General features: G+C 40.4%; 1 long non-coding RNA gene across 1 annotated transcript; it reads left to right on the top strand.

The window, feature by feature from the left end:
- Nucleotides 1–24: 24 nt before the first annotated feature.
- Nucleotides 25–8,459, top strand: LOC122760508. The gene is made up of 3 exons (XR_006358433.1): nucleotides 25–56; nucleotides 7,774–7,867; nucleotides 8,316–8,459. It is a non-coding gene; the product is annotated as an uncharacterized LOC122760508 (long non-coding RNA).
- The last annotated feature ends 8,096 nt before the right edge of the window (nucleotides 8,460–16,555 follow it).

Raw genomic sequence — 16,555 nt, 5'->3', positions numbered from 1 at the left:
GCACACGGATTTTTGGCTTCAGCTCCATCATCACTAGAAACCACTGGCACGGAATGGTGGGGATTTTTGTTTTACCTTCACCCCATAATGTTAGTGTGGAAGAAGCTATGTTGTGCTGTGACCTGTCCTCGGGGGGAAACCGTCTGATTTGCTCTTCCCGTGTTTTACTCCTAATCGCATCTACCAGAAGAGCCAGAAAATGGTTGTGCAGCTGTCATAACTGATGCACAGCACGTCGTGGTGGGAGCGCATGTTTTTGCTATTATCTATTCCATCTGAGCCAGAATAGAATAAGCCTCCACTGCACCCCTCTCTCTCACAGACCTCTGCATGATCAATACCCACATCAAAGGCTCTGTGGAGATAGCAGGATTCTTTGAAGCATGTTTGTGGAGCTGGATTTGCTGAGCTAACACAGTCCACACATAACCCCTTTGAATAAGCCTGTTTGGCTTGCATCCTCTCTGTTTGTAGAGGAACTGAGTGGATTCTAATGGAGAACAGACAGGGCCTCTCCCTTGTCTTTTTTCCTCCCTTTAAGCAGCTAAATGCATCAGTAGTGCCAGTGCTTTTTGCTCATCTGATATATATGCTCCATGCATGCCAGCCCAATATTTATCTAATATCAAATTGGCTGTAACATTTTGGAAGCACTGAAATGCCACGAAAAATATTTCTCAACGAGGACATAAAATAACTTGCATCATGTCATGCTGTGCCAAGTGCAAAATATGCTGGGTAATTACTGATTGAAATGAGATGGGGTGCAGACAGCAGCAGTGCTGTGGTTACCTTGTGTTGTGACTTGGGAAGGCAGACAAGAATTTCCTACGGTAATTATTCTCCACTCAAAACATGACCTGTGTCCCTGGGAAGCCATTAACTATTTACAAAAGTGCTTTCTGTCTTCTAAATGGGAAAACAGTGCATTTGGGACTTAGTTCGGGGCAAAGTGAGTACAGGGAGAGCAGGGGTGGAGGTTTATTCACAATAAACACAAAAACACATAACTCCTGCCAGCCAGTCAGCAACTCTGTCAATGATGTAGCAGGTTCTGTTGAATCATCTCACTTCATGCAAATGCCAGGCAAGGAAGAGAAGACTTTGACATATATTACAGAATAAACTGTGATGGTTTGGACTTTTCAAATGCACGCATTGTTGAATCTTTTGCTCAGCAATTGCACTATTTGGTGGGCATATGCAGCGCAAAGGTTTGACGCTCCAGTCAGCTGTGGCTCATTTGAAAGTAAAATGTGGGAAAACGCTGACATCTAGTTTACTTCCCTTTCCAACACCAGGGGCACCAATGCATTTGCATCCCTGTCTCTCTCTCAATCTCTCTTTCTTTACATTATGGATGGTTCATTTAGCTTACATGACCGAGTGAACACATAACCCAGGGCAATTCAAAATACCACAAGGGCCTGCAGGGATAAAGTGAAACCACATAGGCATATTCACTGTTTCCCCTTTCATGTATTTGACAAACGTTACCTGATGTTGACCCAGATGGCTGGGCTCAACAAGGTGTATCAATGCAATAACGTCATCGATGATTCACATCTATATGATAATTAAGTCTGCAGCACTGACTCTTTTTTTGTTGTTGATGTTTTGTTTTTGTTTTTGTTTTTGTTTTTGTTGAGGAGTACATTTCAGGATTTCTAACGCTTGTCTTTTTGCATCATGAATGACAGGCGTTGATTTTTAAATCTGTCATTTTGCATGCTAAGGATGGATGTGTTGCATGTGCTTCCCCTGTTTACCTGAACTAACATGCACTAAAATGCAGCTAACATTAAATTTACCAATTCTGAAAGAAAACCTTAGCATATGCAGGCTAACTAACTTCATATGTATAACTTATATATAATGGAATATCAACACAATTAGCTGTCTGTAATTCTGTGTCTCTTACAGATTTACCTTTAGTGACTGTAGATGCAAGACAGATTTGGACTGTGCCAAGCTGCGGGGGTTTAATTTCACAGGCTAGAATTGATTTTGTTTTTGAAGGAATTATGTTTGTCAGCTGATACACAATATAAAGTGCCATTCAAAGCAGAATAGCAGCTGCACAGAAGGGAGATTGTTTTCCACATTCCAAAGCATAAATGTCTATTACATTATTTCTAGTTTATGTTAAACTGACGGGCATTTGAGATGACAACCAAACGTATAACATTTTATTTTTATTTTTTTTCATGAAGCTAGGATCTCATATTAGCTCAGACAGTTGCAATTTGTGAGATACAAGTCGAAGGTGGAGGTGAGGAGTTGAGTAGGTTTGCTTATCTGTGCAGTAGAGCTGTTAACGTTATAGCAGCAATATGTAATGGAAGATAAAAATGTAACGCCCTGCATCAAACTCAAAACATGCTTTGTCACACAAAACAAGCTCTCGTGTTATATTGTTTCATCATAGAGACACAAACGACACAATGGCCCCAGTGACGAGCCAGTTTTACAACCCTGGGTACTCATTGAGCTTAATGACAGAAAAACCACAAACACATAAACACAGCTTTGCCAACAGAGAAGAAGAACACTCTGTGCACTTTCACAAGAAAACATTTCACAAGTGGCTGTCATTATGCACTGGTGATAAAAGTCGTGGAGTGAGAAAACATTTGTAGAGAGACCAGATTGCAAGCTCCACCTTTGCACATTCAGCTCACACAATGACAATCAGGAGCAGCAGTCCTCGCGCTTTGCTTTACATTAGCACCACAGCTCCATCCTGGACAGGTCCACGGTTGTTATCTCAATGATGTTCTAATTCTAGTCAAACAGTTCTGTGTTTGACTCAATAGAGGCAGCGTAGTCTGGAGAGTCAATATTAGCAGAGCACACAGAACAGGGCTGGTGTTGGGATAGAGACAGAGTTATGTGTGTGTGCTGGTAGGTGGAGTGTGTGTGTGACAGGATACATGGTTAAGTGTGCTGTGTTAGTGAACCTTGACCGACCAGTGCAGTAACAACAATAAAGATAATGAGGAAAGGAAGAAGGCAAACACTGGCTTACAGATTTGACATGAGTGACATCCCTTTTATCTCCTGCTTTTATGTGGGTGTTATGGTCATCAGACATCACAGTTCCTGCAGTCCACCTCCTTCCTCTGGCCCAGGGCGCTGCGTGCAGTTGACATCACACGTGTTGAACACTGCAGGTGAACACTTCAGCTCAACATTTCCGTTTTGAAGGAGAGTTTCTTTCGGTATACTCAAGGTCGAACAGCTGCCAAAATCAACAGCCTGATTATGACATTGTTACTGTAAGATTGCACAGCTACTTCACTCATTTTTCCATTCAATAAATGTGGTGTGGGTGAATAAAGTCAAAGTGAAAGAGAGCACTAAAGGCCATTAACTGTGATTTCTCAACATAAAGCATGCAGTGGTGTAAAGCGTATTTGTGGCTGCATAAAGCTTTAATTACAGATGGCAGCAGAATAATGTTTGGGTTTTGCCTCATTTGCAATTATGAAGTGAGAGGAAATTATAAACCCATCAGCTAACACAACCTTCTGTTTGTTCTGCACAGTTTAATCTGCAGACGATTCTGGAACACAAACAGAATGTATTGAGGTTTTGCAAGTGCTGATCTCGCTGAAATAAGAATAAATGTTCTGTTATTGAGTGAAAGCTGATGCATTGTATTTCTGTATTTCATACTTCAAATTGCAAGACATTCTTAGGGCCCTGACTTTCTCAACAGCCAACCTAATTCACAGGTTACCCACCTGATCGAGGCTCTTGTTTATTATCTATTTATAAAACAGTTATAATGTGTCAACAGCCAGCTCAGCCCACCTTCAAACGTCATGATTAGCCACCATTCTCATTATATTTAGATCCATCCAAAAATGATTGAAAAAGTCAACAAGATCCTTTTGAGAAACATGTCACATGTTTCTTTGTTTGAATACTGACAAAACGGACGGAATGACTTAATGACTGCTGTTTAAGTAATAATTTAAACAGCAGTACAGAACAGAGAAAGATTTTCAGGACCAGCCATTTCTCCCTCCCTATTTGTTATCATTATTATTACCTGATTCTACAGTAGGCCTACATGTCGTATTGGGAATACTAGTTGGTTAAACTAATTCTTAAGATTTTATTTATCCATAGTGTTATGCAGAAAATGCATATGCATAGAAAAATTAAAATAAGGGTGTGAGTTTTTAGACAGTGCCAGAATAAACATCTAACCACCACCTGACTGGAGCAGTGGATTTCTGCACAGCCAAGAAGACATTAGACTGGAAGAATCAAAAGCTGCATGTGCGAGTCCTGCTAACAATAGCCAGTTTTAACGTTTGCTAACTAGTGTGACAGTAAGTACGTTTCCAAGCATGGTTAAGTCAAGCTGCATGATTCAATTGGACTGCTGCCCTTGTCCCAGTATTCAAACACTTGAGGTGAATAGAATCGAATGAGTTAATTTTGCACACACACCAATCAGTGATTTTGACCTTTGCATTTTAACCCATCCTTATTCCACTCAGTAGTGAACACAGACAAGCCGGTGCAGCAGCAGTGGGTAACACTTATCTGGGGGATTAGGTGCCTTGCACAGGGACAACCCAGCCCTTGGCCTTTCCCGTGATTTTAACAGACGGCCTTCCAGTTGCAAGCCCTATTGTTTCCTTTGGCACACTGATGTATTGAATGAAGTGTGTCTGTCCACACCACTACGTGGTTTTTAGCTTATCAGTATCAGAAGTTTCCAGTTTAGCTTGCAGCTAGCTGCTTTTATGACCCACACCTGCCCAACCTGTTATAAAGGCAAAACACAACCCACCAGCCAATTTAGCAATGCTTCATTCATTTTATTTAGACTTTATAGAATTATCAGGAGGTTTCACTCTGACATTCTGCTTACAGGTGAAATAAATACACAAAACAAACAAGTATTGACATCTCATGAAGTTCAAAGTTTCGTAATATTAAATATTCTGTTCATATCTCTTGTGATAATTACATTTTAGTGACCTTCTGTAGCTTGGATGTGAGCTGTGAAAAGTCTAACCCCAATAGATCACACAGGCAGCAACCTCTCATCTGCACCAAAGCACCACCATAAGAACAATAAAACAGTGTGACGCTTCCATACAGTTAAGATCCGGCAGCAGCTGTGATGGCAACAGTCAGTCAGTCATGTTTGAATGAGTTTGTGGCCTTGTTAGTGGTAATAACTAGTGTAAACAAACAGCAGCAGTGTATTTTAAGGTCATCACAAACATCAACCTAAACCTCACAGTCAGCACAACACTGTGGTTCCAATGTGGCGGCACAGCCCTCCTATTTAAATGTGCTGACATGAGGAAAAGCAACATTAGCTAATGCACTACTTAAAGACCATAATCGCTCTTCCCCCTACTGTTAATGAATGCTAATTAGAAGTCTGGAACAGTTTCTGGCGTGTGCTAGCTGCTCCTCTAATGTGCCGTATTGTTCCTCTCCTCACTCCAGCTCAGCACTAATGCTGCTGTGCCAGCTATTAAAGTCAGATAAGCTATCCATCTTTAGCACTGGTAGCCAAAAGCCACTAATAGCTTGGCCACAAAATTGTTAATTACCATGATTTCCTTTTTCTTCTTTAAAGTTTCTATGTATAAAATGTGCACTTATTCCTCTGTGCAGTCTTCAGCGTCACTCTGTCCACATGATGTACTTCACATGATCCATTTTCGTACCCACATTTAACAGCTCAGTCACCCCAAACCACACTGTCAGGGGAATGGACCGCTAAATTTGTGGGTGCCTCCTTGTTTCATCACGACACTTCATCATGGACACTTACAGGGAGTACACAGCGCTCCATCCATGATAAATGTGTCTGCTTAAACTAAAACAGAAGATTTTAGGAAGCCATCTCAAATAATAATGTGCTCCAATCCATCAAATGACTTGGCTGTAATGAGGTTAATCACACCTGCACCTTTAATTATGAGACGTATTACCGATGCATTATCCTCATTTCAGACTTTTATTAATTTTACAAGCTCTAGCAGTAAAACATTAGCTGATTTTAGGCTGTATTGGCCACAGATAATCTTAAATAAAAGCTGCTATAATAATATCATTTCATATAATAATTGCTTATTATAAAACTACTCTGGACAGCTAAGGGCAAAGGAGCAGATTAAACCTGTAGATTATATGCTAAATGAGAATGGGGTTTAGGCATAAACATGGATTTCTCATCCATGTTAAAGTTGGGCATTTGTTTCTATGGCTAAAATAAAATATCACCCAGTATTGTTTTTAAGGTTGAAGTATTTAATAATATAATCATATTTTATTAATATAATTAATGAATGACAAGAGTCTGTTCATGTTTGTGTGATGCTTCAAAATCCCAATGACACATTTTGGTGTTTCTACAAAATAAAAGGTCTGTAAAATCACACATCCACTTAAATAAATAATGTTTATTGAAAGATTTAAGTAGCCTAGACCAAGGTTCTTTGAGAAAGTGTTCTATAACTGTTGCCTTTAGTCTGTTCCGTCCACCTACAACTACAGACAGGCGTCTTATATCGAAGTCCATAAAAGTGCACAGAAAAACAGTGCTCTCTTTGAATGTAACAGCTCCCTTATTATTATGTTTTTTGTCCACCAACTCAGTCGGTTGATACGTGAGTGAGTGTAAATTTCACAACCCAGTATTTTTCATCTGCACACAGATGAAACAGTCTTGCCTCAGAGTGAGGAAACCAGCAAGTGATAAGTTTATAGACCATGCATGACTTGTGGTCTTGTGGTTCTGCAAACGTGCGCTGCTCTATGGTAGAGCAGCGTGGGAAGAATGAACTTTTAATGCTGTGCAACATTGTGTTTTGTTTGACAGGAACAAAAGTGAGGTTTACCATTTTTCCCAAATGTCTAGAGTTACACTCGCAGTGGTTGATGGACTGAGCTCATCTGTACAATATGCTTGCACAATTGCAGCTAATCAATTATTTGTTTAATCGTTTCACCTGACTAAAATAACATTTTACAAGTCTGGTTTCAGTCGGACTAACACATTAATTCAGTTTTTTTTTCTAATACCATATAAATATTGATAGGTCGGAAATCTACAGAACCAATAATAGCAGCTTGTGTGGGGGACTCCATAGCATTTATCTGAAACCTCTTGTTTTACTGCAAATCAGGTTTAGTTACATACTGCGGTTTTACAAGCTAAAATATCAAAGAAATGCCTGGTGTTTGGCACCAAGGTTTATATAAGACAAGCATTATTTAATGATGTAGTCAAGCTGAAGGCTCATGTTTTCTATTAATATTATATTATAGCATTGTAGAGCAACAATAACATTATCCCTCTGATACATCAGATTGCAAGCTTCTTTTTTTTTTTAAGTTGGAGATGCAGTGAAAACTTAGCATGAGTGAAGCTAATTTCCATAATTATAAATTCAAATTGTATTTTCCACTGATGTACCTACAGGGTCGGATGGACTGACAGGTGGTTGCGCAGATAGCTGTGAGCCAGACTGCTCTTTTCTACATCCCAGATCAGTGGAACAGTTGACTCACACGCATCCATTTCTCCAGGCTCCACTGTGCTGTCAAAGCCACTAACAACTTAACATGCTGTGGAATGTAGCTCAACCCTAAAGCCGAGGGCGGCCAGGTCTTAATGAACCACAAACAGCCGCAGGACTCGGGGGCGCCAGCACCTCATAACACAGTGACTATTATCAGTATTATTATTATCATTATCATCATTCCATCATTTGCTCTGTCATTTCTCAGATCAGATAGTCTGGCTTTTGGCAGAACAACGGCTTGTTATCTGTGATCAGTGTGTGCTACCCAGCTGAATTCTCACAACAGGCTTCACATTCGGGTGAGTGTTACAGGTGTGAGCATTCTTCTGCAAACTCTTCTTGTGAATGAAGTTAGGAAACAGCCACACCTTTGAGGCTCAAGATTCCTCAGATAAGGATTACCTGTGAACCAAAAGTAAAGCAAAAACAAAATCCCCAACAATCTCTATTCTATCTGATTTATCCTCCCCACAAAGAGGAGAGATACGGCGCTTAATGTGATCACTGACAAGGATAATCTAGGACCTTGTTACACCTCATTTAGACTGAATTGCTACCTGTCACAGGGCAGGAATCTTCCGTCTTTTATGAGCCCATAATAGCCAAGAGCATTGGTCTTCTTTGTGGGTGCAACTCATCAACCTAAATGGATGCATCGGTAATATGGCAGGTGAAAGATAAGAGAGAAAATGTGTGTCAGTGCAACCGTGCAGAGTTTCTCGTGGTAAATTTCTTTGTGTTTTTCAGGGAGTTGCAGCACCACACCAATTTGCCTTGAGCACAAAAGTAAGCAGTAAACCGAGTATTGAGGAATCTGACAAGAGGTGACAGGTGGTGGTTCTCTGCTGCTTTACCTGCCAGGCAGATGGGCCTGGTGTCGCCAGTGTCTCCACGGGGTCATGAAAAGTCTAAAATACAATAATCTGAATTTTAGGCCTTAAAAAGTCTTGTATACTGTTTTGCCAGGTCTTAAATAAAAATGTGATGAACGTTACTTTTATTGAGTTATAAAGTTTGGTTACTCTTATTTCATTTTCGATAAAACATTTGGACACATTTATTGCGTTGTAATATAACAACGGAACAAACATGGAACAATAACTACTAACGTTAAACAATGTAGGATTTCAGACTCCAAGTAATGTCTTATGTTGAGGACACCTCGACCTGTCAAAGCACGTCTACATCACCTGCATTGGCACTATGTAACTTCTGGTCTTGGGTCCGTGCCACAAAAAGAACTAAAACATTCGAGCCCGGTCAGAATTTATTGGCTATCGGCACACACCCAGCACTAGCCAGTCTGGCAATGTGAGGATTGGATTAGCTTGTTACTAGTGCAGGTTTAACGATGTGTGGCTAGAACATACAGTAGTGATTTTCGTGAGTGGTTGAAGTCACTTAAAAACCAGTCTCAAGTCCGCTGCACCTTATGTAAGAGGACGCTACAGCTTGGGAAATTGGGAATAAAAGCATTACAGTTGCGCACGAAGTCGGAGAGACACAACGTGGCTGTTAAAAAAAAAAAACAACAGCAAACGCTTGACATCAGCCATCAAAGTCAGGCCCCAGTGCGACCCGTTCAGCAAGGCTGCAACTCACACTTCTGCACACACATACACACACCACGAGTAGTTATGTTAAATCGATAAATAAAAATGACTTTGCAAGTACTTCTGGGATGATTTTCCTGAATATGCTTCATACTTTTTTTGCCAGCACAGACATGAAACGGGTCTTAAATTCATGATGATCTTAAAAAAGTCTTAAATTTGACTCATTGGAACCTGCAGGTACCCTGTGTCACATCCTGAGTGTCAGACACTCCACACTGGGCCGCTCTTCTCTTCACCCACAGAGTGATGGTGAGAGCAACGAGCTAATTGCAGCATTTCAAAGGTGAGTGATTTATATGGCAGCTGTTCCCCAGTGTGCTGTTCTGAATGTCCATGCCCCACATTTAACAGCTGACAAACACATGGTTTTTCTGTCATGGTCACATTTATGGCCTCACACACAGTTCTATTAGTGCAACCTCAACCATACAAGGATATAAAGAAATCTTTACAGTGCAGTTATCTCACTCAATTAAGCAAGATACAGTAACTAATTCAGTAATGCACACACAGATATGACGGCGCAGTCATCGGCAAGATAACAAAGATTTACAGTTCAAACTGGTTCAACATGTGAACTGTAATCGAGGACAAACCTTTGATTTATAATTGTATTATTGTTTTTATTTGACAATCACATTATATGACGTCTGAGCTCCTTAAAATGATAGAGGGATCACAAGTAGTTTCTAGAACTGTTTGATATTTGAGACCTCTCCATTAATCCAAAGCAGCACAGTGGGAGAGTGTAACCTTATTTCACGCTGGCTCTCAAATAGTGCTGAGAATTTGTGAGGCAGTTAGTGGCCGTCATTAATAACGGCCTAGGCTGGGATGACAGCTGCTGATTGGAATGAAGAGCTGTGCTACAGCAGACAGCTACAAATTTCCCTGACAGCCAGGTCTCCATTACTGGGCGTCAGCTGCCAAAACAGCAGTAATCAGAGAAGCAGAGAGGGGAGAAAACACGCTTCCGGACACCTTCCCTTTAATGTTAGAAAACACTTTTGTACACATGTAACTTACTCTGTTGCTGTGCCAGATAATCTGCTCAAACAGCTAATGGCTTTATCTGTTTTATCTGGGCCCATTTTTCAAAGAACTGGTTCGTTGAAATTTGGAATTCTTGCCTTTATTGAGGTGCTCCCTGTCAAGAAATGTAACAGTGTGCCAGAAAAGGCAGAGAAAAAGAACACCACTTACAAGTAAACATGGAAGTAAATAAAAAAACCACCTATTATCACTGTGTGTTTTCATATTGACCCACTGACTACCATGTTGTTGGAGACTAATATTGCAATTGTGAAAATTAGGTTACCCAATTACTATTGTGCTATTATTTTATACAATATATAAAACAATAGCACACAAGTGTATATATATATATATATATATATATGTATATGTATATGTGTATATATGTATATATATATATATATATATATATATATATATATATATATATATATATATATATATATATATATACATACACATGTATTTGTTACCTTCTTTATCTTTAGACACTCAAAGATTTTAAGATTATAAATCCCCTTGTAGTCTCTGGCTAAATATTAAACACTGACTTGAAGGAGAGAGGACGTGTCATGTATAGTTTTATTACATCGAAACAAATCTTTTGGAAGCAGTAAAATAAGCACACACTCTACTAGACAAAGTGTGAACCTTGGTCTCTCGTGTCCAGAATCCATCTCCTTATGCACAAAAATGTCACACTTTCAGTATTACACATCATCTTGACACCATGTGTGTTTCCTTGTAAACAAATGCCTATTTTATATAACATAATATACAGTACTTGCAAAAGTCATAGGCTACCATTCCATTTGTCACTAGTATAATTATATCTTAATCACTTTATAGGAACAAATCCAGAAAACTATTTTAATGTTGACAAATATCTGCTGTGAAAAAGGTTTATTACGCCAAAGACATGTTTAAGCATGACATACGCATGTACGAGTTAAACTCAGTGACAGCTTTCTAATATACAAGACCAACTTTCAGTCACGTTATTCCAAATGCCAGTGATCACAGAATCTGACAGACATAAAAACAACAAAGCTGATAGATGACAATAATTATAAAGGGCAGAATTATAGCTACTGGGCAACATTTCTGCTAAAAGCATGCATGGTGTACACATGTATACACACCATTTTCCAAAGACAGGGCCATTAATAGCCAGAAGTTAGAAAAATGTGGTTGTCAAACTCGTGTAACTCTACATGTACAGTGCAAGTAAAATCGGCAGGCCCAGCATTTTTTTTCAGTGGGAGGTGTTAAAGTGAAAGTCCATGGCCTTGAACAGTTTGATCCCTGTAATGACAGGGGGCTTTGGGTATGGGTCAACTTGTCAGCGCTAAACTTTCACTGATCCCTGCTACACCCTACTGCAAGGAATGTGAACATGGTCTCACACACACACACACACACACACACACACCATACATGACTTCCATGACAGCTTGGAAGAAAAAGTCCCTGGGTGTGTCCTACTGTCCACTAGGGACAATGAAAGTACTGATCCAGGTGTTTTGGACTGAGATAAGAGGTGTAAATAAAACTCATGTCACTGATCACTGTGACACACTGCACTGCTCAAATGTTGCTTTATGGATGAGCTATTAGCTCAATGTAGGTAGTAGAAAAATATGTGTGTTGCTTTATTTTAGCCAAAACCCTGTCAGCACAAAACAGATGCAGCAGCAGCACATTAAAAAGAATAATCTCTCAAACGTCCCCCTGATGCTGTTCAACACATATTTCTGTGTGCACTTTCTTGGTGGTTGAAGTACAGGACAGATTAGGTGTCAGAGCCACATAGATTACAGTGACAAGAGTAATCAATGGTGCTTTATTTATTCTACGTATTTATTCAGCTTCTCATCTTACACCAACCGAACAAACAAACAAGCTCACAATGCACATCAATCCTCCGCATGCACATCCAGTACACATGAACATGCATACAGACCGCAGAGCTTTTCACAGAAGGTGGCAGACAACCAGGAATTGGCAGCTTCATTTTATAGCTGCCTCTTCCTTGTCAGCTTTACTCCTGGCAGCAATAAAATACTCCATAATAAAAGGCAGTATCCAAGAGAAGCAGCAGAACTGCGGCTATAGATAATCCACTCAGCTCACAAGGCTTGCAAAGCATTTGCATTTCTTGCCCCGGAATTCATTTTGTAGGTTTATTTCACTGCTCCATGTTTTCGAGCATTATGGAAAGCAGAGAGCTTGGGCTTAGCTGTTGGATCAACATGAGCAAAGCAATATCGTGACCTTATACACGAGGGAGAGCGAGCTGGTTAATTACCACCTACTGCATTCTCTAAACATGAACATTGGAGAGATGTCGTAATTAAACCGCCAGATACAAACTAAGAGAAACGCTGTCAGCTTGTATATTAATATGTGCATCTTTGTTTTCATGTAGACATTTTATAGTAGTATAATATATAGCACAAAGCAAAGCTATTAAATTTTTTTTCTGATTCACGGGACATATACATGTAATTCTATACATATGTTTGAGTCAATAGTCTTGCTGCCTTTAAATCATTTGCAGTTCAGGTCTGCACTTGTAAATCTGTGGTCAAGGTTACTGTGGTAAGCATAGCAAAAATAGGTTTGAGCCTTTATAATTCACACAATATTTATGACACAGGATTTCCCATCTGGAGGTGCTTCCTTTCAGCTGGGAGCCTGAGGATGGGCAGTCTGGAGCCAGAAGCACTTCTCTGGGACACCTGCTCATCTCCTCTGGGAGTAATGATTTAATGCCTGCAGCAGAAAACATTTTGTCACCAGAGATGTTAATGATATTTTGCTGCAACTATTGATTATTTTCTTTGCCGACCATTTAATCTACAGAGGAAATTAATAATTTATTGGAATAATATTTAACTTCAAGTCATTATTAAGCTGTTTGCCCTTCTGAGTTTTTTTTATTTTTTATTCTTGAGGTCTCTTGCTCTGTCTCTTGTTATTTGTGGGAAAAAAAGAAAGTAAGTGATGCTTAGAGAATCCATAGGGTACAATTATGTCAAATGCCACTGTTTTTGTCAAAAAAGGGGAAAAAGAAATCATCAAATATTCTTCTTTGAGAAACTGAAATAGAGCAATGTCTGGCTCTGAATTGGCGACTAAAGTTATATTTCTGTCCCTCAGCTAAAAAAGAAATCATTGAAGGAAAAAAAGTGAAATTATGTTGAGTGAAAGTTTTCATTACTAGTAATGGTTGTTTTTGTATGATATCTATATATTATTATTATGCTGAATTCTTGATTCATCATTTAGTCTGTAAAATGTCAGAAACATATATATATATATATATATAAAAAATGGAGGCCATATTCACAACAGGTGATAAATACCTGAGACCGGAACTATAGGAAAACTTAAAACATGTGTAATCTGTTATTACAGTTCTTTAGATTATGTTTCAGTGTCCTAACACTGTAAACTTCACTAGGCTGGATGTCTAACCAGTGCATAGCTGCAGAATGTGCAGGTGGTTTGCTGGATTATAACAGTGTAACAGTGGATCATTTGTTCTATTGTGAGGACGTGTTTGTCAGTAAAAATATCTGCACATTTGTCACCTCATAATAACCAGCTTTTTATAACCTAATTTGAGGCCTTGGCATCAGATGTTGAAGGTAGGTGTGGCCTGAGGGAGCAGACTCTAACAAGGCAGCAGCCCTGATTTAACACAGCGTGAAACTGCTGTTAGTCATAGATCGCCATGACAGCAGCTTTCATTATCACTACCTAGATATGCATGGCATGGTTGTCAGAGCAACAGAGGCACAGGGGATGGCTCCACACGATCGCCACAAATCAGCCGAGAAATGGGATGTCTGATAACTCTCACCCGATCTGAGAGAAGTGTCGATGTGGATATTACACATGGAAACACAGACGCCTGCTCCAGGTGCACATTGAGGCAGAAAAGTTGAGTTTGTTTGAGTTTAAATAGTTTTTTTTTCCTTTTACTGAGGCAATAAAAATTGAAAATGATATCTGAATTTCAATATATATATATATAATAAAAACAGGGCATTTGATTAACAAAGACCACACTTTACTTTCCAGCTGCACACTCTCATCTCTGTGTCCTGGTTTGCCAGTTCCTCTGTTCCTGCAGCACTCTGCTGGGGCTCCATGGCTGCAGGTGCCTCCCTGCCCACTACAGGTGGACCCAAGAGAGAGCTCACACCGCACCCTCCTCTTGGTTCATTAAAATCTTCAGCTGTTCCCTCTCCCTCCCTCCTACCCCTCCTCTCTTCACCGGGCTCATATGGCTGCTCACACCACACTTCTCACACCAATCAAGCTTTGATTTACAGTATTTACACCATCCTCCTGTCCCCATTGTGGCAACAGGGAATCTGACGTATGCTCCTCCTCCTCCTCCTCCTCCTCCTCCTCCTTCTCTCCCTGCCTTCAGTGCAGCCAGCATGCTGCTAAATGTGAGCCAATCAGTGGTGGTGGGTGGAGTGCCAAGCCACAGAGCACTTCTTCCCGTTGGCAACCTTCCCTGTGGTGGCTCTGATCACAGCGCGGTGTTAACAACACGTGACCTGGCCCTGCAGCCCACAGTAATTGAGGTTACATCCCAGGCAATACCTTGATGAATAATTAAAAGGCCAGAAACAGAACTCAGAGTGACTTAGCCAGCACCCTGGGGTCTAATAACGTGCCTGGACTGTATTAGGTAATCTATCCTCTGGTGCCAGTTAGTGCTGCACTCACATACACACCCCCACACACACTCACACATAAGCACATAAATGGGCCTAGATAAAGGGAACACAACAGTATCAGTCACTGTCAGGACAGAGAGCTGCTTATGACACTGCATGAACAACATGAGGAATTATTTCAAGGTGATTGGTGGGCTTTTATCTCGCCAGCAATATGGAGTGAAACCGAATGCAGCAGAAATGCTGTTTGATATAATATTAACACACAGAGATGTGAACTGTGTTATTAAATCAGATTACGCTCATTGAAACCAAAAAGACAGACAATGCTGATTTCTCTTGGTAAATGAAATGTGTATGAAATGTGACACTGCATGTGTGTTGCGAGTATGTGCACAAGTAACAGGAACTAGTGTGTGACCTTGACTACACTGAAACCTGAGCGTGGAAACATTAGCTCCATTTATAAGTCGCCATTAAGCCTGCAAAGGCGATAAAGATGTACCTCATTCCAGTACCGGCCGTTTGAGCTACTGGCGTCATTCACAGGCCAACAAAGGTAATTCACACTATGCTAAAATATGACTTGTTTTATGGACTGCAACCTTGAGTATAAGATTAGAAATTGCACATTAAACATAATCATTTCTGTGGCGACTGTAGAGAGCTAATGAAACAGGTACACTCACAAGTTACACGAGTACAAACTATTTGCCGTGAAGTAATGATGGCAAATTACAGAATAATCACAGTCTATGTGGCATCAGGCTGCACGAAACCTGTGCGTCACACTAATCTGAATGCACATGTAACTGCTGTTTGCATGTACTGTGAGTGTAGTGTTTTAGAGAACAGTGTGCATCTCTCCTCTGACAGGCCTCTGTGTGTGTGTGTGTGTGTGCTGCCAGTGCAGAATAATTAAGACCTCTGTGGAAATGACAGGGTCACTAGAAGGTATGTAGCATAGCAAAGCTCCTCTTCTCAGCTGCTTCCTCTGTGAGCTGTCATGGCCGCTGCGTATTTATAGCAGCATGGCACAGCACTCTCCTCTCCTCTCCCCTCTACCTCCCAGACAGATGTCACCTTCAAGCCACGGTCTCTGGGGCTAAACATAAGGCTTTCAGTGGCCTAACAAGCCCAACACACAGATGAGCAACAAAACAACACGAGTCTGAGGAGCACCTCAACTTTGCCTCAGTCACATTTACAGGCGAGGAGTCTGCCTTTCTCAATGGCCCAGACATTTTTAAAAATAACAGTATAAGCCACAGTCAGTCAGTTACTGTTAGTCTGCAGCAGACACACTTTAGATACACAGTTCTACACTCACAATCAGTCCATTTTCATGCACAGTTGAGTTGGACATCTACTGCCAAGTAGTCATCGATGATTGAAGAAGTGTGTCTGCCTCCCCTTCGCTAGGTGGCGACACATTCTCCCTTTCAACTCGTTAGTATTAACATTTTCCAGTTTAGCTTGCAGCTAGTTGTTGAGCACCGTTCTGAGTCATCATACCACCTGAACTTGAACACACCACATGAACTTTGAAATATTAAACATTTTTAGGACGACAGAGCATGCAATCGTTCTGCTTGTCAGTGCAAAAATTGTTGCACTGGTTTTATCGCTGTTGTCT

This window comes from Solea senegalensis, unplaced genomic scaffold, assembly GCF_019176455.1.
Source record: "Solea senegalensis isolate Sse05_10M unplaced genomic scaffold, IFAPA_SoseM_1 scf7180000013710, whole genome shotgun sequence".
Classification (NCBI taxonomy): Eukaryota; Metazoa; Chordata; class Actinopteri; order Pleuronectiformes; family Soleidae; genus Solea; species Solea senegalensis.
The sequence above is the reverse complement of the archived record's forward strand: the minus strand, read 5'-3'. Positions and strand labels throughout refer to the sequence as shown.